We start from the raw sequence: 20,281 nt of genomic DNA, 5'->3' as shown, positions 1-20,281 counted from the left end.
GGGGGTTTGGGGTGTGGCTCCTTGAGGGCTACTGCCCGTAGGCGCGAGCCTTGGTTCCATCCCAGCGCCTCTGAATCAAACAAAAAGTTCTGGGCCGAAAGGCGAGTTCAGCGCCCCAAGGTGAGACTTCGGAGTTCTCTGAAGGAGTAAGGTTAGGGTTGCTCTGTCCCTGTCTACCCTCCGCTTCTGTTCCTAAGGACTCTGGGAACGTTCTGTTCCTGTTGACCTCACGCTGAGCTCTGCCCTGCTTTCTGTCTTTCAGGTTACCTGTGTGGTTCCCGAGGACAAAAGAGTGAGATTTTCCTCCTGGTCCCACCGCGGTTGCCACCCATTCTCAACCCAAACGTTTTGGGCTGTGGCTGTTGTTAAGGGTATGAGACTGGAAATGCGGGCCTGTAATCCCAGCTACTCAGGAAGTTTAGGCAGGAGGAGCACAAATTCAAACCAGCTGGGCAACTTCGACCCCGTCTCAAAATAAAATTTAAAAGAAGCTGGGCATGATGGCACACACCAGTAATCTTGAGCCAGGAAGACCACAAACTCAAACCCAGCCTGGACAGTTTAGTGACTTAGCAAGACCCTGTTTCAAAACAAAACAAAACAAAACAAACAAACAAACAAAAAAACTTTAGAAGGGGTGAGGATGTAGCTCAGTAGTGCTTGACTAAAATACATGAGGCACCAGACATGGTGGCACAGGCCGGTGATCTCAGCACTCGAGAGGTTGAGCAGGATCACCTTGAGTTCAAGGCCAGCCTGCACTACATAGCAAAACTATATCTCAAAAAACAAACAAATATAAAAACGCATGAGGCCCTGGGTTCAACCCCAGTACCAAGAAAGGAAGGAAGGAATGGCCATTCTGCCTCAGCCTCCTGAGTGCTGGAATTACAGATGTGCACCATCACATCTGGCAACACAGGTCCTTTTTATTCTGTAGCACATACAGTAGGCACTCCATGGTAGGACGTTAACCCTCATTCATTTCCTTCTTCAGAAGTTATTGGCTATAAGTGGACATTTCTAAGGTTTCCCTGAGCATGTTTTTATTCAGATTGCAAAGATTTTTGGCCTTTTACAAGGTTTTGCCATCATTTGCCCCTACCAGCCTTGTGCACACACCTCGGTGCACTTGTGTGGATGTTGGAGATGGAGGTGGAATGGCTAGGGTATTCATTAAGGCTCTCCAGAGAAACAGAAACACTACATGATTTAGTATAATGAATTACGTTTATTTGTTTGGGACAGGCTGTCTCTGTGTAGCCCAGACTGGCACTGAACTCTAGCGATCTTCCTTTGTCAGCCTCCTGAGTACTAAGATTACAGGTGTATGCTATTACACCTGGCCTTATAAGGAATTATGAAAGCTGAGAAGGCTCACAGTCTGCTACCTGAAATATAGAGACCTGGGAGAGCTGGTGGTGTAGTCCTGAGAAGCAGAGGGTGAGGATATAAGTCCTGGTGGAGGACCGAAGATGCATCCCAATGCAAGCTGTTGGGCAGGCAGAGTGAACCCCTTTATCTGTGCCCTTCCATTCTGTGCAGACCCTTGATGGGTACGTAATGTGCAGTCACATAGGGAAAGTAATCAGCATCCCTCTAAGCCCACCAGTTCAAGTGCCAAGCTCATCTAGAGAAAGTCTTAAACACTTCCAGAAATGATGTTAGTCAGGGCACTATGCATCCCACTCAAGCTAATGAGTAACATTAACATCACGTCCACCCTTTGTCAACTGCACAGTCATATGTATCTCATTAAACCATATTTAATCTCCAAATTAAGATGATAAAAACCCCATTATTCTGCTTATTGTTAACCCATTAATGTAAGTGTATATGTAATGTAATGTGTTGTGAATGTAAATGTGATGTAATGTATTGTGAATGTAAATGTAAAAATCCATTCTGCTTATTGTAAACCCATTATTGTGAATGTAAAATTCACAGTACTTAAATACTGATATAAAGTCAACATACTTTATGTTACACAATAAAGACAGAAAAAAACCAAAGCTATTTGTTATATATACACAGACATATACAAAGAAAAATAAAGAGGAAATATTTGTAGCAAGGTGTGGTGGCACACACCTGTGATCCCTACTCAGGAGGCTGAGGTAGAAGGAGTGCCATGAGTCTGAGGCCAGCCTGGACTACATAGTAAGGCCCTGTCTAAAACAAAACAAATATTCATGAAATGACAATCTTTGGTTCTATTAACCGCCTTGGAGTTGTAGCTGGTACGGAAACTACCTTCTCTTGCAGCCCATACTGTATTCCTTTTTTTTTTCTTAGTACTGGGGATCGAAATGACAACCTCATGCTTACCAGTAAACAGCGTGAGCCACTGAGCTAAATCGCTAAATCCCTGGCTCCATGCTGTATTCTTTTTGCCTTCAGAGGTCTCTCTGCTCTGGGCTCTTTATCTACTGGGCAGTTTGAGCTTTCTTTCCTTAAGGGCCTGAGTCATTGGTGGTCCTGCCTGATTGGGGCACTCTGTGTGTGTGTGTGTTACTGGGGACTTGGACACAGACCCTTAACACTGAGATACATCCCCAGCCCTTTTTATTTCATTTTAAAATTTTAAGACAGGGTATTGATAAATTATGAAATTGCCAAGGCTGGGCTCAAATTTTTAATCCTCCTGTCCCAGCCTCCCAGTGTTATGGTTTTCCATTGATCTTGGTGATGGCATGGGAATGTTAAGAGAAACCCAAGGAGTCTCCTGGGCTGCTGTCTGTGGCTCTACAGTCCAAATGCCCTTGGAAATCAGGCTTGGTGGCCCTGACCAGCACTATTAACTCTCTTCCTTGCTTGCTGGATTCAGAGGTGTGAGAGGCCCACGTGACTGGGTGTCAGTTTTAACTGCCAATGTAGTCAAATCACTGTCCCATCTCTGGTGGCAGCATTCCCTCAGCAGAACCTACAGGAGCAGGAGCAGGAAGCAGGAACTGTGCTAGGGAATGCCTACGAGTAATGGCTTGCTTTTCCATTCCTTGTTTCCACCGCGCACTCAGCCTTTGTGCATTGCTGGGGGCCACCTGCCCTGAGGCTGTCAGGAAGTACTCTGCCGCTGAGCCCCACCTGGACCTGTGAATGTGGGTAAGGCAAAAATGGCACTAGAGGGGCTGGGGATTTAACTCAGCGGCATAAACGCCTGCCTAGCAAGTGTGAGGTTGTGAGTTCGATCCCCGGTACCAAAACTAAAACAAAACAAAACAAAACACGGCACTATATGTTGGACACTGACTCAGAGCATTTGTGGCCTTTTGCAAGACCTTGTCTCAGTTTTGCTGGATACCCAGCCACGATTGGAACTGCTTCTCTCAAAGGCCATCACACAGTTCTGTCTGGCCAACTGCTTCAGGATGGTGGAGACATGTGTAAGGCTACTGAACTCCTTGAGCGCAAGCCTGTTGCTGCTCTTGATTTGCTGGAAAGAGTTCCTTGATCAGAAGCACTATTGTATAGTTTGTCATAGAACAATGGAAGAGGCATCCTCTAAACTTCCAGATGGTAGGTTTTTCCTCTATCTTTTTCGGGGAGGGGGTGTGTGTGGATATGTAGTCCAGACTGGTCTTCAACTCACAGTAATTCTCCTGTCTCAGCTCCCCAAGTGTTGGGATTACAAGCCAGCGCCATCATGCTTAGCTTCAGGTTGTTTTTTGTTTTTGTTTTTTGGATGGGGGGGGACTGGGAATCGAACTCAGGACCTTGCAATTTCCAGGCAGGCACTTATGCCACTGAGCTGTATCCCTGGCCCTTCAAGCTGTTTTTTGAGACAGGGTATTGCTAAATTGCATAGGGTGCCCTCAAACTCATAATCTTGCCTCAATCTCCCAAAGGCTAGGATTACAGTTGTCTGCCCCAATATGGTTTAAGATGGTAGTTCTTTTGTGTCATTGGTGTTAACTTTTTTTTACTGGTACATTTTATTTATTTATTTATTTGGTACCAAGGATCGAACTCAAGATCTCTCACTTGCCAGCCAGGTGCTGAGCCACTGAGTTATATCCCCTGCCTCTACTGATACATTTTAGATATCCGTAATGATAAGATTTCATCATATGGAATTTGTACCTGTACATGATATAACTTTCTGCTTCTTTTTTACCCATTTCCTTCCCCTCCCTTTGACCTCCTCTTTACTTACAAAAGCTTTATTTCCATTTTTCCCTCCTATTGTTTTTTTCTTGTTCCTTTTTTCCTTTCTGCCTCCCCCTCCCTTGTTTTACTCCTCATTTGAATATTTTCTTTCCATTTCTCAAGATCTATTATGCATTTTGGTCCTCATGGTGGGTTGATAACAAGTGATCAACTTGTAATACCAGTTGAACTGAGTTAGTGTGGTGCTTGTGTGGATGGCTCACCGGAGGATTGGTTTTTTCCCCCCCACTAAATTCTATCTGAATTTTATCATTTCTTTGATGATGATAATAAGCAACAAACCATAACAGTATTACCTGGGGCCGAGATGGTGTCCCTAAGAGAATACAAAGACTTTCAAATCATATTATAGCTTTTGTAGATATTTCCAAACATGGCCTACATTCATAGCTATGTCAAATTTACAGTGCACCTGAGAACTGTTGCCAAGATAAAAAAAGAGAACTGGAGAGGAAGGGGTAGTGTTGTTGGTTCTCTGTGGTGTTGTGGCTGTGTAGTGTTGCTGGTTCTCCTGTGTAGTGTTGTGGGTTCTCCTTGAGGAACTTGTCGAGCTTCATTCCTAATATGAACTCAGCTGTTCTCATTGTCAGAGGAGCTCAAAACCTTGTTACTAAGAATGGCTGTGGTTCCCTTTGGGGGAGCTCTGGTCTTTACTCTCTCTACTGCTTCCTGGCTCCAGAGGGGAACATGTGTACTGTTCAGTCTCCAGGAGAAGCTTGTCATGCTGGCTCCCTGATATGAACTCAGCTGTTCTCATTGTTGGAAGAGCTCAGGACCTCACTGTCACCGAGGATGGCTGTGGTATTTTTTTGGGAAGCTGTAGTCCTTACTTCGAGTGTCACTTCCTGGCTCCAATACAGAACTCTCAACCTACTGGCACAGATCCTTCATCCTGCTGGCACAGACTTTCTAGCTTCTACCTCTGACTTTTCTTTGGGCTTTCCCAGAGCAGATTTACGAAACAGATTTGTAAGAAACATTGTCATGGGCTCTAGATCTTCAGTTGGACTAACGCAAGACATTGCCTTGGGATCTGGACCCTCAGCTGGAATTTTTGGGGTCATTAGTGTGTAAACAGATTTCTGCACTTTTCATGTTTGACTCCTTGGGTGACAGTTATAAAATAATACTATAAATTTTGTATCCCGTATTAAATTGTTTTCCTTGAATATCCTGACTACAATAGTCCTTGTTTACACTTTTTTTTTAGACAGGGTCTCACTATGCAGTTCAGGCTGGCCTTGAGTTCACTTTGTAGCCCAGGCTGGTCTCAAACTCACAATGATCCTCCTGCCTCAGCTTCCCGAGCGCTGGGATTACAGGAGAGCCACCACACCCAGCTCACACTTCTGGTTTTTTATACCAGAAAAACAATGCAATATTTGTTTTTTTTTTAAATTTAATTTTATTTTTTCAAGTCCTTTTTTCAAACATAAAAAGAAAGAAAAAAACTACAACAAAATTTTAGTACATCAATTGGGGAACAATGCAATATTTGAACATATGTACCTGATTTTATATCACTTGAGTATGGTCTCAAAGTGCATTTAGCCAGAAATGGCTCAAGCTTATCCCTCTTTATGGCAGAGTAGTACTGAATTACATACATTAAACAAAACAAAACTGTTGTACTCTACTCAAAAAACAAGGCCCCATGGTGAAAAACGGGTCAAGACCCCAAGATGACAAACGGGGCAAGACATCTTTTTAAAAGAAGCGCTTTTATTTTAGCTGGCCCAGCGACACAGTGCAGATGGAATTTGCAAAGCTGTTCAACTGAGTTAGAGTTTTGACTGATTTTTATAGTTCATTTGTGATTAGCTCATTGATCATTAAGTACATAGTGATGAGAAACAGAAATAAGGTGGGCCTTTGTTCCCCTTTGCTTGAGGTAAGAGGCATTTCACAGTGGGTGGTTAGCCAATTCATAGCCCTTGGTCTGCCAATTCCAGGAACATTTGTCTCTCATAAAAGGAACAATGGTTGACACAGCATCATTTGTCTCTTACAAGGGGAACAAAAGTTGACATAGCACACAGGTCAGTAAGGTGGGGGGGATGACGCATTACAGAACAGCAGAACGACGCAGTCAGTTAATTTATAACTATGTGGTTGGTGCTTGGTTACTAGGGTAATGAGCTCAGTACAGAATGACAATATTCCTAATAACTATCTTTTTAAGTAACTATTTTTGTTAATTATCTTTTAATCAATTATTTTAATTTTTAGCATCTTAGTATAACAAAAACATCTTCCTTATCCACTGATCAGTTTATGTACACTTGGGCTGTTTCCAAGATTTGGCTATTACAAAGTGTACTGCTATAAACATGGGTTCCCATACATCACTATGATATAATGCTTTTTAATTCATTTGAGAAGATACCAAGATGGGGAAGAGCTGAGTCAAATGGAACTTCTAGTCCTAGGTTTTTTAGGAATCTCCACACTGATTTCCACAGTGTGGTACTGGCAAAAAAAACCAAAACAACAAAAAAAAACCCCAGACTTGAAGATCAATGGAACAGATTAGAAGATGCAGGAATCAACTGCAGACACACTAAGCCACTTTATCTTTGAGAAAAGTACCAAATACATTCACTGGAAAAAGATAGCCTCTTTAATGAATAGTGCTGGAAAAACTGGCTCTACATGTGCTGAAGATACAAAATGAACCCGTATCTTTCACCATGTACTAAGATGAAATAGGAATGGATCAAAGATCTTAGTATTAAAACAGAAACATTAAATCTGCTGGAAGATGGAGTAGGTAAAGCTCTTGAAGACATTGATGCAGGCTAAGACTTTTTGAACAAAACCCTGATTGCACAGGAACTATTACACAGAATCAACAACTGGCATCTAACCCTACTGAAAAGCTTTTGCACAAGCAAAAGAAATCACCAATAGAATGAAGAGACAATCCACAGAGAAAATGTTTGCCACTGTTTCTCAGACAAAGGATTCCTATTGAGAACATATAAAGAACTAAAAATAGTATCAGTCTTCCCAGATTTGAAGACCCAATCCAAAACTGGGCATCTGAGATGAATATACAACTCCCAGATGAAGAAATACAAATAGCAAAGTATATGAAAAAGTGTTCAACATCATTGGCCATTTGAGAGATGCAAATTGAAACAGCATGAGGGCCAGGGTTTAGCTCAGCGGCATAAGAGCCTGCATGGCAAACATGAAGTCGTGAGTTTGATCCCCGGCACACACAGAGAAAATTAAAACAATACTGAGATTCCATTTCACTCCAGAAAGAATAGCCACTATTAAGAAATCAAGGAATAACAAATGCTGGAGGGGGTTTAAGGAAAATGGAACCTTTCTCCACTATTGGTGGGAATGAAGACTGGTGCAACCACTGTGGTGAAAACTGTGGAGATTCCTCAAAAAACTAGGATTGGAGGTCCCATTCAAGCCAGCTATTCCCCTTCTGGGTATCTTACCAATTAAAAACTTCATACCACAGTGATATATGTACACCCATGTTTATAGGAGCAAAATTTGTAATATCCAAATTTTGGAAATAACCTACATGCCCATAGACTGAGGAATAAATAAAAAAGATGTGGTTTTTATACAATAGCGTACTACTCAGCCATCAAGAAGAATAAACCAGAGACTTTCATAGATAAGTGGATGCAACTTGAGATGATACTCATAAGTGAAATAAGACACACGTGTAAATATTGTATTATCTAACAAATATGAGAAGCTGAAAGAAATGACTTATGTATATATATGTTTATAAAAATGATAGTTAAAATAATTATACTACTGATTTCTCTGCATGTACTGAAAAGAAAGATTTGTGCAGATATTGCTCAGACAATTGAATGCAGATGCCTTGTGTTCTGAGTGAATCATTTGGGGATGACAACGCACAATGTATGTACCATTTTTGCCCCATGATTGATGTGTTTGAAATTTTCGTGTAGTTTATATATAGCTATCTCTGCTTTTTTCTGGGTTCCTGTCACATGGAGTATTATTTTCTATCTTATCACTTTCAGTCTATGAATTTCTTTTTGAAATAAATGTGTTTCTTTTATGCAGCATATTGTTAGATCTTGCTTCTTGATCTATTCTGCCAGTCTGTTTCTTTTGATTACTGAGTTGAGACCTTTAACATTGATTTTTTGGTCTTTTTGAGACAGGGTCTTGCTGTGCAGTTCAGGCTCACTTGGTCTCACTTTGTAGCTCAGGTTGGTCTTGAACTTGCAAAGGATTTTCCTGCCTCAGCTTCCCAAATGCTGGGATTACTGCCATGCGTGGTGCCTCATGACCGTAATCCCAGCACTTGGGAGAGTGAGGCAGAAGGATCATTGGAGTTCGAGACAAGCCTAGGCTACAAAGTGAGCTCAAGGCCAGCCTGAACTGCATAGAGAGACCCTGTCTCAAAAAGGCAAAAAACCCCAAATGCTGGGATTACAGTAATGTTGATATTATAACTGACATATATTGACTCATCTTTGTCACATTATTTGCCTGTTGTTGGTTCCCTTTTTCCTACTTCTGTTTAATTGCTTTCTTTGCCTGCTGGATTCCTTCTGTTGGAGTTCATGGAGTTGTACTCCTCATTATCTCTTTCTACAGTATCCAGAGTATTTTGAGTGTTGATTTAGTGGTCATGAATTTCTTCTGGTGTTCTTTGTCATGGAAATATCTTATGTCTCCTTCAATTTTGAAAAATAGTTTTGTGGAGTATATCAGTCTGGGTTAAAGGTTTTCTTTTTCCTTTTTCTTTTTTTTTTTGTACCAAGGTTCGAACTCATGACCTTGTGCTTGCTCGGCAAGCACTTGTGCGGCTAAACTCAATCAGCGGCCTGGAGGCTGTTTTCTTTCAGGATTTGAAATACTTCAATCCAAATTCTCCTTGACTTGAGGGTTTATGTTAAGAAGTCTGTTGTGGTTCTGATGGGCTTTCCTTTATAGGTGATTTGTTTCTTTTCTCTAACACTTTTTAATATTCTGTTCTTAGGTTGTATTTCTGGAATCTTGACTATTATATACCTTGGTGTAGATTTTTTTTATCATAGTTAATTGGAGTTCTATGTGTCTTACTTATCTGTAGGTCAAATTCTTCTCCTTGTGTGGGGAATTTTTGCCAAAACTTTAACGAACAGGTTTTTTATTTTTAATGTCATGTTCAATATCTCCTACTTTTTCATTAACTCCAATCAATTTTATTTTATTCTTCTTTGCATCAGAGCTACTGGATTGATTTCTCAAGGTTCCTTGCAATTTTCTTCTTTTTTTTTTCTTTTCTGTTTTGTTGTTGTTTTGTTTGTTTGCTTTTTAGACAGGATCTCCTTATGTAGTTTAGGCTGGCTTGAATTCACTATGGAGCCCAGCCTAGCCTTGAATTCACAGCAATCCACCTGCTTCAGCCTCCAGAGTGCTGGGATTAAAGATGTGAGCCACCATGCCTGGTGGTCTCTAGCTATTACTAGGAAATCTTTCTTTCATGATTGCTAACTCAAATCCTATCTTCTATATCTGATAGTCTGTCCTTATATTGGCTCAGTCTATTGCATGTACTTTCAATGGAATTTTTAATCTCCTGGATATCTTTTTGAATCTGTTTCCTGAAGTCCACTTTTTCTGAGGCAAGATCTTTCTCTAGAACCCATCCTCACCTCAAATTCATTGTGATCCTATTGCCTCAGCCTCTTTAGTGCTGGGATTACAGGTGTGCACTACCATACCCAGCTCTAATTTGATTTTTTTTTTTGGCACTAAGGTTCGAACTCATGACCTCACACTTGCCAGTCAGGGATTTAATCCGTTGAACTAAATCTCCATCCACTCTAATTTGATTTTTTATAGAGCTTCACTCATCTGCTTTGTTACTTCCACTATTACCACTTGAAAGAGCCAAGTGGCTTGCTTTTGAATTGTTATATCTCATTATCCCCTGGGTTTGTCTTTGTTGAGCTGGAAGTCTAGGATTGTGTCTTGTTTAAATGTCTTCTCAATTTTTCTTTTTTTAGTTTAAGTCTTAGATTGATGCTTATAAATTGCTTATGGCAAGTTGCTTTATTGCTAGTGTTTAGAACACTTAGGAAATGACTACTGAAGGATGTCTTCTGGATGTAGCTGGCTTTTGGGTTTTAGTTTATATAAGATCCTACATCTTCTGTTTACTGGGAATGAGAAGTTGCTGCCTATTTGGCTTCACTCCTGGTTCTTTGGCACTGGCCTGTAATTTGGTTTATGACCCTTAGGCAATCTCAGTCTTGGTTTACTAGGAAGAACAACTGATTAGAGCAATTATGTCACCTTGAATACAGTAGTACAGTCAGCAATAACAATAGTCTCAAATAAAGCCTAGAAATGACAAAATGGGATGACTACTAATTTGCAGCGTTTAACCATATAAACTAGATTTGTGGTTATATAACAAAATCTAAAATAAAACAGAAAATTGTATATAGCAAATAAGCCCTCAGTATGGTGATTTTACCTTCAGGGGAGAAATTTTAAAAGGGGCAAGTTAGGGGGAGACAGAGAACTAGAAGAAAAGGAAGAGATTAGCAGCGGGGTCTGAGAACAAAGGAAGATTACACAAATTGTGAGAAACTGGTGAAGAAGACAGGAGAGAAAGGGAGAAAGAGGAAATAAAAACAAGAACAGAACAACAATAATAAGAAAACTAGCAACAGTGCTCACACTCATATAAAAACAAGAACCAATAATCAAGAAACAAAACAAAACAAAACAAAACAGGAAAAGAAAGAAACGAATAAATTAAAAAAATGTCCACTTAAAGGCATATCTCTTCTTTCACTCGTAGACATCACTGGGTGGACAGTGTCCATATCCGTAGTGATCAATCCCAGCAAGACAGCTGTAGCTTTATAGAGGTGTAGTGGATAATCCCAGCAAGCCTGCACCCGTAGTTCCAATGAGGTTCAGGCTGGTTTCTGGCTCTGAGGCTGGAGCCCAATGTGTTCAGCCTACAATAGTTTGTGCCTCCTGCAGGCTTGAACTCGGGTCCCTGATCTGCTGCCAACTTGAATTTGGCAGCCTTACCCTAACACTGAGATGGAACAGTCACAGCTACTCTGAGTTCCGAGCTCATTTGGCCCCTCTCCAAGATAGCTACCAGCCAGTCACCCTCTCCTGGGGGACATCTGAACCTGAATAACTCACCAGCCACTGCAGTCTGGTGTGTTTACTGCTTTGTCACCTTGGTGCGTTTCTCCATGGAGCCCCCTGGGTCACTGTGCATCTGCAGGTTTGAGTCAGCTCTCCCACATAGTGAGTCCAGGAGACCTTGCCTCCTACTACTCCTTCTTTTTCATTGAAGTCTCTTTCTTTGCTCTCTCTGTGGGCTTTAATTCTTGGTTCAGATTCTCCCTGGGTCTGGGGGACCCACTTGCTTCCTTCTCTTCCTCACATTGCTATGTCTGGATACCAAATCTCAGAGAGGTTCTTTCTCTGCTGCTTCACCATTCTGCCATCTTCCTGGAAGTCTCTTCAGATGGTAGTTTTAAAGAAATAGTACAGGGCTCAGTGGCACAAGTGCTTGCCTGGCAAGTGTGAGGTCATGAGCTCAATCCCTGGTATATAAAAAAAAGAAGTAGTACATTATTTTGTTTCATTTTTTGAGTCAGGATCTCACTGTGTAGTGCAGGGTGACTTTGAACTCGCTTATATAACCCAGGAAGCCTCAAACTCACAGTGATACCCCTGCCTCAGTCTCCCAAGTGCTGGGATTACAGGTATGCACTACTGTTCCTGGCAAGAAGCAGTGTATTGAGGAAGACAAATCCATATCCAGTGTCTACTCCAGTCAAAACAAAATGCTGTCTCCTCCACAATGAAAGGCATCCCAACATGATCACCCCAGAAAAAGGTACCAGGTCAGGGACTCTGCATTGGTCTTGGCTGCTGGCATTCAGTGGTGTCAATGGCTAGGTGAGCCTTTGCATCTGTGTGTGTGCCCGTGTGTGTGCGCATAGGGATTTAGGAAGGAGGGAGTAGAAATGTAGTGGACCCCTGAGACCACTGAAGGGAAACAGCAAAGGAAGGGAGCACTCGTGGTGTTACAGCAGCTGGAGACAAAAGATCCCTCAGATTTAGCCATGGACAGTCCCTAACGGGTCACCCCACAGAGGGTGGGCAGGGTGGTGATGATAAAAAGTCCAGCATTATTTTAGAACATACTAAAACACACACATACTAGAATAGACTATATCACTGTCCAATTCTGTGGACACTCCTAAGCTTGCCTGGACTGTTGTGTGGCCAGCCTTGCAGTCATAGAAACAGGCTGTGGGTAATCCCGGCCCAACTGCATGTACTTGCAGGCGTCCTGTGCAGACTGGTGCTAAGTGCCTGGTCTCTAGAGACAGGGCCTCGGTTGGCCATTGGCCCTAGGAAAGGTACCTGGACTCTCTGGAGCTTCCATATTAGGTAGTGGGTGCAGGTCCGATGGTAGCTGCCGCAGAGAATCCCACTGGCCTTGGAACAGGGGGAAGAGGGGACTGGAGCCCGGGGCCAGCACCCAGCCAGTCAGAGGCCTCTCTCCTCTGCTGTGAGTTTCACCCCCAGTACCAAAAAAAAAAATTGTCAAGAGTGTAATTGTCTTAATTTAGATAATTATACATGTTTTTCTTTTGGGCAGGGGATAGAACCTAGAGCCTTGTGCTACAAAAACTGCTCTACCACCGAGCTATACTCCCTCCCCAAAAGTGATTTAGTAAAAAAAAAAAAAAAATCATCTTTGTGTTTTTTGGCAGTTTTCATTATGAACAGCTATTATTAATTTTTTTTTACCAAAACAGTAAGGTCAGAATTATGTATTCTCATGGCCAAAGCATGTACTGAAGTTCATGGTCACTACTGAGTACTATATCACTCTCTGGTAAGGTCTCGATGAAGCAAACTAGCAGCGCTCAGATGCAGCTAGTCCTTCTTCCTCATCTATGTTAAGTACACAGAAAAATTCATCTCTGGTCAGGCATGGTGGCACACATGTGCAATCTCAGCACTCTGGGGTTGCTGAGCAAGATCACCAAGTCTGAGCCCAGCCCTGGAAATTTAGAAAGATCCTGCATCTAAAAAAGAAAAAAAGAAAAAGAAAAAGAAAGAAAGAAGGGCTAAGGATGTAGCTCAGTGTGAGGCTGGGAATTGAAGCTCAATCTGCAGAACTACGCACACAAAACAGAGAGAAAAAGAAAGAAATCGACAAAGAAAGAAAGAAAGAAGAAAGGTGCTTCATAAAGATGAACTTGTAGGTGAGCTTTATTTAGCTAATTACTTTAGGGTTTATTTATTTATTTTTGAGTTCTTGTTGTTTTTCAGTGCCGGAGCTGGAATTGGGGCCTCATGTACGCTGGGCAGGTGCTCTACCACTGAGCTATATATACATTTGCCCTGCCTTTTGAGACAGGCTCTGTAGCCTGGGCTGGCCTTGAACTTGCTGAGATACTCCTGTCTCAGCCTCCCCAGTGCTAGAATCACAGTATGCACCCACAAGCCCAGCCAGTAGGTGAGTTTTAATGCAACTTTCTGATGGCATTACAAGAGGAGATGAGTTGTGGTTTATGTCAGTGTTTGAGAACCACCTAACATGATAGGTCCCAGCACGGCACAAGAGATATTTTAGAAAAAAGAAGAGGAAGTTAGAGCCCAGACCTGCACACACAGGAGCAAGAGGCCACTTGAAGGAGCCATTTGCAAAGCAAGAAGAGAGGCCCCAGGGGAAAGCAACCCTGCCAGCGCCTTGCTCTCGGACTTCAACCTCCACAACCAGAGATAATAAAATTGTGCTCTTTGAGCTGCGTAGCTCAGTGCTTTGTCATGATGGCCCTAGCAGGAACAGGAACACACCATACTTTGTTCTGAAGGAACGCCTTCATCTTTCTTGTTTCTTCTTTCTTCCTTCTCCTCCTCCTCCTTCTTTTTCTTCCTCCTCTTCTTTTTCCTCCTCTCCTACTCCTTTTACTCCTCCTCCTCCTTTGAAACAACTTCTGTGTGATAAGAATTTTACTTTTGTTGTATGGCGGGGGTGGAACCAGGGCCTCACTCATGCCAGGCAAACACACTTCCACTGAGCTACACTCAAGCCCAGATAATGATAATTTTATAATATGTTGTGGCCTGGTGTGATGGTGCACAGCTGTAATCCCAGAACTCAGGAGGCTGATGCAGAAAGATTGCTCGAGTTCAAGGCCACCGTGAACTATGCAATGAATCCTTGTCTAAATTTTTTTTTTCTATGTTGCCCTTCCTTTTTATTTGCCAGGGGCAACCCATTGTTTCCATTGCTTACAAAGGGAGACATGGGTTCTCTCAAGTCAGGCCTGACACCTACCTTCTTTTCCTTTTATTTAATTCAGGCATCATTTATGCCCAGAGTGGGTCATCTGTCTACAGTAAAACCCTTCAGCCACACCCAGAACTATGTAGATCCAATTGACTAGATGTTTCTTATTCAAATTGATGTAATCAGTTAACTCTCACACATAAATGATATTTAATTGACATAAATTTATATTTACACACATATATTTCTATATTCCCAGAAAACAGGAACCTCATAACCAAAAGTAAGGAACTTAGCAGGGTAAGGCAGGAGGACTGCGGCAAGTTTGAGGCTAGCTTGGGTGTCTTAGTTACTTTTCTTGTTGCTGAGATAAAATGCCTGACACTCAAAAGTAGAGGAGGAGGGGCTGGAGGTTTAGCTCAGCGGCATAAGCGCCTGCCTTGCAAGCAGGAAGTTGTGAGTTCAATCCCCAGTAACGATAAAAAGGAAAAAGACAAATGAAAAAGTAGAGGAGGAAATGTTTATTTAGCTCCCATTTTTTAGAGGTTTTGGTCTATAGTCAGCTGGCTCCAAGGCAGGGTGGCATGACAGAGGGGCATCACAGTTCATGGCAAAGGCAGAAGGGAACAAAGTGTTAAGTATGAGGCAACAGTAAAAAACAGCAGAAGCTCTCTTTTTGCTCTTGATATCCCATCCAGCCTGACAGCCTATTGATTGATGCTACCCATACCTAGGATGGGGCAGTCTAAATCCCAGCATCAGCATCACCCACCATAGATCCAACTACCTCTAAAGAGTCCACCTATGACCACATGAGGCTTTGGGGGACATCTAGATACAAGCCATAGCACTGAAATACACAGTTAGTTCAAGGCCAGCCTGAATTACAGAGCAAGATTCTGTCTGAAAAACAAATACATAAACAAACAAACAAAACCCTCCAATATCTAAAGCAGAAAAAGAAAATGTGATGTATATATGTGGGTGTGTGTATTGTTTAGCCATAAAGAATGAAAATCTACAATTAGTGGCAACATGTTAAGTGAAACAAACCAGACATGAAAAGACAAGTACCACATGTTCTTTCTCATATGTATGGAATGGATTTAATAGCTATTTTACTTATTTATTTATTTTTAGCTTTGTTCTGTTTGAGAGAGCGTCTTGCTGTGTATTTTAGGCTGGCCTTGAACTCAGAGTGATCCTTCTGCCTCAACCTCCCAAGCGCTGGTATTACAGGCATGTGCCACCAAGCCTAGCCCCATCACTAACTTTCAACTTTTCAGTACCACTACACTGGGCTTCCAGCACATGAACCTTTGGGGGAAAACCATATCCAAGCAACAGAGAGAGAGAGAGAGAGAGAGAGAGAGAGAGAGAGAGAGAGAGACAGAGAGACAGAGAGACAGAGACAGAGAGAGACAGAGACAGACAGAGAGAACATAAATAAACAAATGGTGCAATAGCTGCCCAACAGAATACTACATGGTGACAAGGGATGAACACATCACAGCCACACATCAGATATGTGCATCTCATTGTATAACGCTGAAAACGAACAACACACAAGAATGTGTAAATTCATTTATATACTGTCCTAAACAGGCCAAGTTGTGGAGTACTTTACTACCACATGTGGTGCCCTGGATTCCATACCCAGCACCAGAAAAAAACGTTTACTCTCTGACTCTTTACAAAAGTTTGCTGACTTCTCTGGGTCTATTTCTGGGCCTGGCAGGTAGCTTAGTTTGTATTTGCTTTATACAGTAGCACACCAATTCTATGAAACACTCCTTTTTGTGCCTAAAGCATAAGACTTAAAGTTATCAGGTGTCTTGTACTGATGTTATCAGGATGCACTCAAAACCCGTATTTAACTTTTTTTCCCGCAATAAATTATGAAAATCTAGCAGTTGCAGCTATTTGCCTGCCAATGCAACTGACTTTTGTTGTTGTTGTTTTGTTTTTTGAGTGTTATAGCCAAACTCTCCATTTGTGAACAGGTAACCACAGTTAAGAATACCTCTGGTGACATGTTTTGAATTTTTTTCTCTTTGAAATAAAATAAAATAGATTTAAAAAATAAAATAAAAGGGGCAAAAAGATGCTATTAAAAATACTTTTGGACCTGGTGTAGTGGTCACTCATCTCTAATTGCAGCACTCGGTGGACTGAGACAGAAGGATTGCCATAGTATGTCCCACTATGTAGTTCAGACTGGCCTTGAACTCAGTATGTACCACAGGCTGTCCTCAGACTCTGCAGTCCTCCTGTCTCAGCCTCGTGAGTGCTGAGATTACAGGTGTGTGCCACTATGCCTGGCGCAATTGGTTTTTCAATCATGTAAATGAAACTAGTAACAATCATATATCCTCCACGAAGGATCTGGGTAATCTCTGTGGTCTCTCTCCTGTGGATTTCACTGAGAAGACTGAAAGGATTGACTGAGGATTTAAAAAATTTATTATTTGTGGTGCCGGGGATGGACCCCAGGGCTGAACACCTGCTAGGTACAGAAACACAAGAGACAAGAAGGTAAGGGCGTGGCCACAACTGGCTAGGAATGGAGGCGGGACAAGGTGCCAGGCACAGGGGTTTCAGCCTTGCCCAGGACTTCTTGAGAGAACTTAAGTAGATTTTCCCTAGGACGCCTAGAACTGATGACACTGACGAAGGGGTGACACAAGAATGAAGGTCTACGCTGAGTTTGGGCCACTGTGTTTGCTCTTGCATGGTGGTTTGTACTCATGCTGTAAGATGTGCTTTTTTTCCTACTTTATTTATTTATTTATTTATTTATTTATTTATTGGTACTGGGAATCGAACTCAGGGCTTCGCACTTGCCAGGCAGGTGCTTGTATGGCTGAGCTAAATCCTTGGCTCTGTTTTCTCATTTTTACTTGGTAAATTTGCTCTGCATTTTGTTTGTCTAGACCAGTTCTTTACTCAGGACAGAAACAACCTAGAAACCATCCTCCACTTTCCCCAGCTCTCAGGCATTCACCCTGAACTTTTTTTTTTTTTTTTTTTTAATCGGTACCAGGGATCAAACTCACGACCGCCTGCTTGCAAGGCAGGTGCTTATGCCGCTGAGCTAAACCTCCAGCCCCCTCTCTAGCAAAACTGAATCCCTGAGTATGTGATGTCTGAAATGTTTTAGAGGTGTCTAAAGTCTATGAGGTATTTTGTTTTTCTCTTTTTGAGCAGGGTTTTACTATGTAGTTTAGGCTGGCCTCAAACTCACTTTGTAGCCCAGGCTGGCCTCAAAGTGATCCTCCTGTCTCAGCCTACTGAATATTGGGATTACTGGAGTGTACCATCACACCCAGTGCTCTATGAGGTGTTTTGTTAACTGTTCAAAATGCAAGGTTTGTGGGTGGTGTTAAATCTTAAACTGTTTTGGAAACTTTCCTCTAGGGTAGGAGGTCTCCTATGTTTTGAATGCTTGCGGTTCCTAAGAACACGGTGAAGTGTTCATGATTTACCTCACAAAATTTGGGCTCTTTGAACTGTTTGGCTGTTCCAGTCTCAGAACACTTTACAGGGCTACTTCTGATGTTACAATATTTTAGCATTTTTCCCTTTTGCTTTTCCATATTAACAGTGTCCTTTGGGTGGTCCCTCCAACCAGGACATCTTGTTACTGTCACTTTGTGTTCAGGCCTCTGAATTGTTTTGTTTTGTGGTCTACTATCAAGTGTACGAGATCTGTTCCCAGATTTTCCTTTCTTTCTTTTTCTTCTTCTTCCTCTTATTCCTCTCGTTCCTCTCCTTCTTCTTTGTATTTTTTAAGATACAGAGCAGTTCAGGGTGGACTTGAGCTCACTTTGTAGCCCAGGCTGGTTTTGAACTGGAAACGGATCCTCTTGCCTTAGCCTCTGGAATGCTGGGATTACAGGCATGTGCTGCCACCCTCTGGTCCCAGATTTTCAATTCATGTCCCAGGGTCTCTGAGATTGTTTTGGGTCTTTGTCCAGGCATACTGTATGTGTCCTGTTTGGAGTTTGTGGCCTCACTGTGCCCCCAATGTGTTAAGGTCTCTGACGTGTTGGTAGGAGCTTGTGACCAGAGGACAGGGTTATGATGTTTTCTGTTCGCAGAGCACACAGTGTGAGGTCTTTGGGCTATCTGGTGACCTATGTCCACAGCCCAAGGCTCCTAAACCATTATGGACTCTCTGGCACATGATGTGAGGTCTTTGGGTTCTTTTGTACTGTGTCCAATGATGTGAAGTCCCCGAGCTATTGGAAATCTGTTTCCAGGGCTTTCTCACAGCCAACCTGCACTCCATAACATAACACAATTTTTTTTTCTTTTTGAGACAGGTCTCACTATGCAGTTCAGGCTGACCTTGAGATCACTTTGTAGCCCAGGCTGGTCTCGAATTTGATCCCATCCTCCTGCCTCAGCCTCCCAGGTGCTGGGATTATAGGCATGTGCCACCACTCCCAGCTAACAATACAAATCTTTACTCATTTGCCCTTTCCCTCTCAACGTTTGCCTGGACCATTATTTGCATGCAGACCTATGCAATGTGTATGTAACTAGTTAGGTTGTTTGTTTTTGAGACAGGGTCTCACTATGCAGTTCAGCCTGGCCTTGAACTCGAAATTATCCTCCTGCCTCAGGCTCCAGAGTACTGGGATTACAGGTGTACAACCACGCCCAGAAACTATTTACTTAGAAACAGATTTAGAAGTGGAATTGCCAAGCAAGGAGACATTATTCAACAAATATCTTTTAAAGCACCTACTCTGTGCAGGGAAGTTTTAGGTGATAAGAAAAGTTTGAGGGCTTAGAAATCCACATACTCCTACCTTGGTGATACTGACATTGTACTCGTGTATGTGTGTGTCTATGGGTGAGTTTTATCTGATAAAAACTGCCACACAAACACACACATCTCCAGCGGCCACAGCAGACTGAAAGCAGTCTCTGGGAGGGGTTGGACCCAGGGATTCTCCCGGACTCATAGGCTTCTGGGGCTGGGACAGTCCAAGGCAGGGGTGGGAGTGGGGGTGGGGCAAGGATGGGACAGGGATGGGACGCGGGCCGAACGAGCCTGTCCAGTTGTCTGGGGTGAACCGAAGCCTGGGCAAGTCACTAGACCACTCACTTCTAGGTCGCGCACACAAGGAGAACGCAGGTGAGAAGGAAGGGTTAACTACAAGGACAACTGCGCGGCGCCAGCAAATGGAACATTCCGCTCCCAGAGGTACCATAGGGGAGGGGTCTGGTATCTTGGAAGATACCATTTTATGCGTGGAGACAAGAAAGGTCTCCACTTCGAGTAAGTCACTACCTGAGACAGAGAGAAAAATGGCACTACCCTGACCGACCCTGGCTGTGTGTGTGTTAATGTGTGTGCGTGCGCACGCGAGTGTGTCAGAAAGAGAAAGAGAGGAGGGAGAGGGTGTCTGCGTGTGTGTGTGTGTGTGTGTGTGTGTGTGTGTGTGTGTGTGTGTGTGTGTTTGTGTGTGTGCGCGCGCGCTGAGCTGTGATTGGCTCCAGGGTAAGTAGAGCAGGATCAAAGCTACTTTGAGTTCTGATTGGTCACCGCGAGACCAGCTGCCTTAGCTCTTCCAGGGTACCGAGGATTTCCGGAACCATTTAGAGAAGGTTAAAGTAGGGTTCTCTGGCTCCGTACTCCCATTGGCTGGTGGTTGAGTTTCAGCGCTAGGGCTGGGTTGTCCTCCAGAGATACAGGGACAGGGCTTCAGGTATTGTAAACCATAGGTTCGAATCCCATTACGAACTTCAATTTGAAAACCCATAAAAGAAGCTGGCATTTAATGGCTTGTTCTCAAGGACTGACGCAGAGTATAT

General features: G+C 42.7%; 1 long non-coding RNA gene across 3 annotated transcripts in view; it reads left to right on the top strand.

Annotated features, from left to right (window-relative positions):
• Positions 1–19,873, top strand: part of LOC134475424 (uncharacterized) — a 44,272-nt gene extending 24,399 nt beyond the window's left edge. For 2 of the 3 annotated variants that reach the window (XR_010046529.1, XR_010046528.1), the window contains one exon: positions 263–2,006. This is a non-coding gene — a long non-coding RNA (uncharacterized LOC134475424). Of the gene's footprint in view, positions 1–262; positions 2,007–19,577 lie in introns of those variants that run through there. The other variant, XR_010046530.1, reaches the window with a different exon arrangement.
• Positions 19,874–20,281: the final 408 nt, after the last annotated feature.

The sequence above is a fragment of the Cavia porcellus genome, unplaced genomic scaffold, assembly GCF_034190915.1.
Source record: "Cavia porcellus strain 051 isolate PalLab524CR breed Dunkin Hartley unplaced genomic scaffold, mCavPor4.1 scaffold_3, whole genome shotgun sequence".
Lineage (NCBI taxonomy): Eukaryota > Metazoa > Chordata > Mammalia > Rodentia > Caviidae > Cavia > Cavia porcellus.
This window is presented reverse-complemented; position numbering and strand designations above follow the sequence as displayed.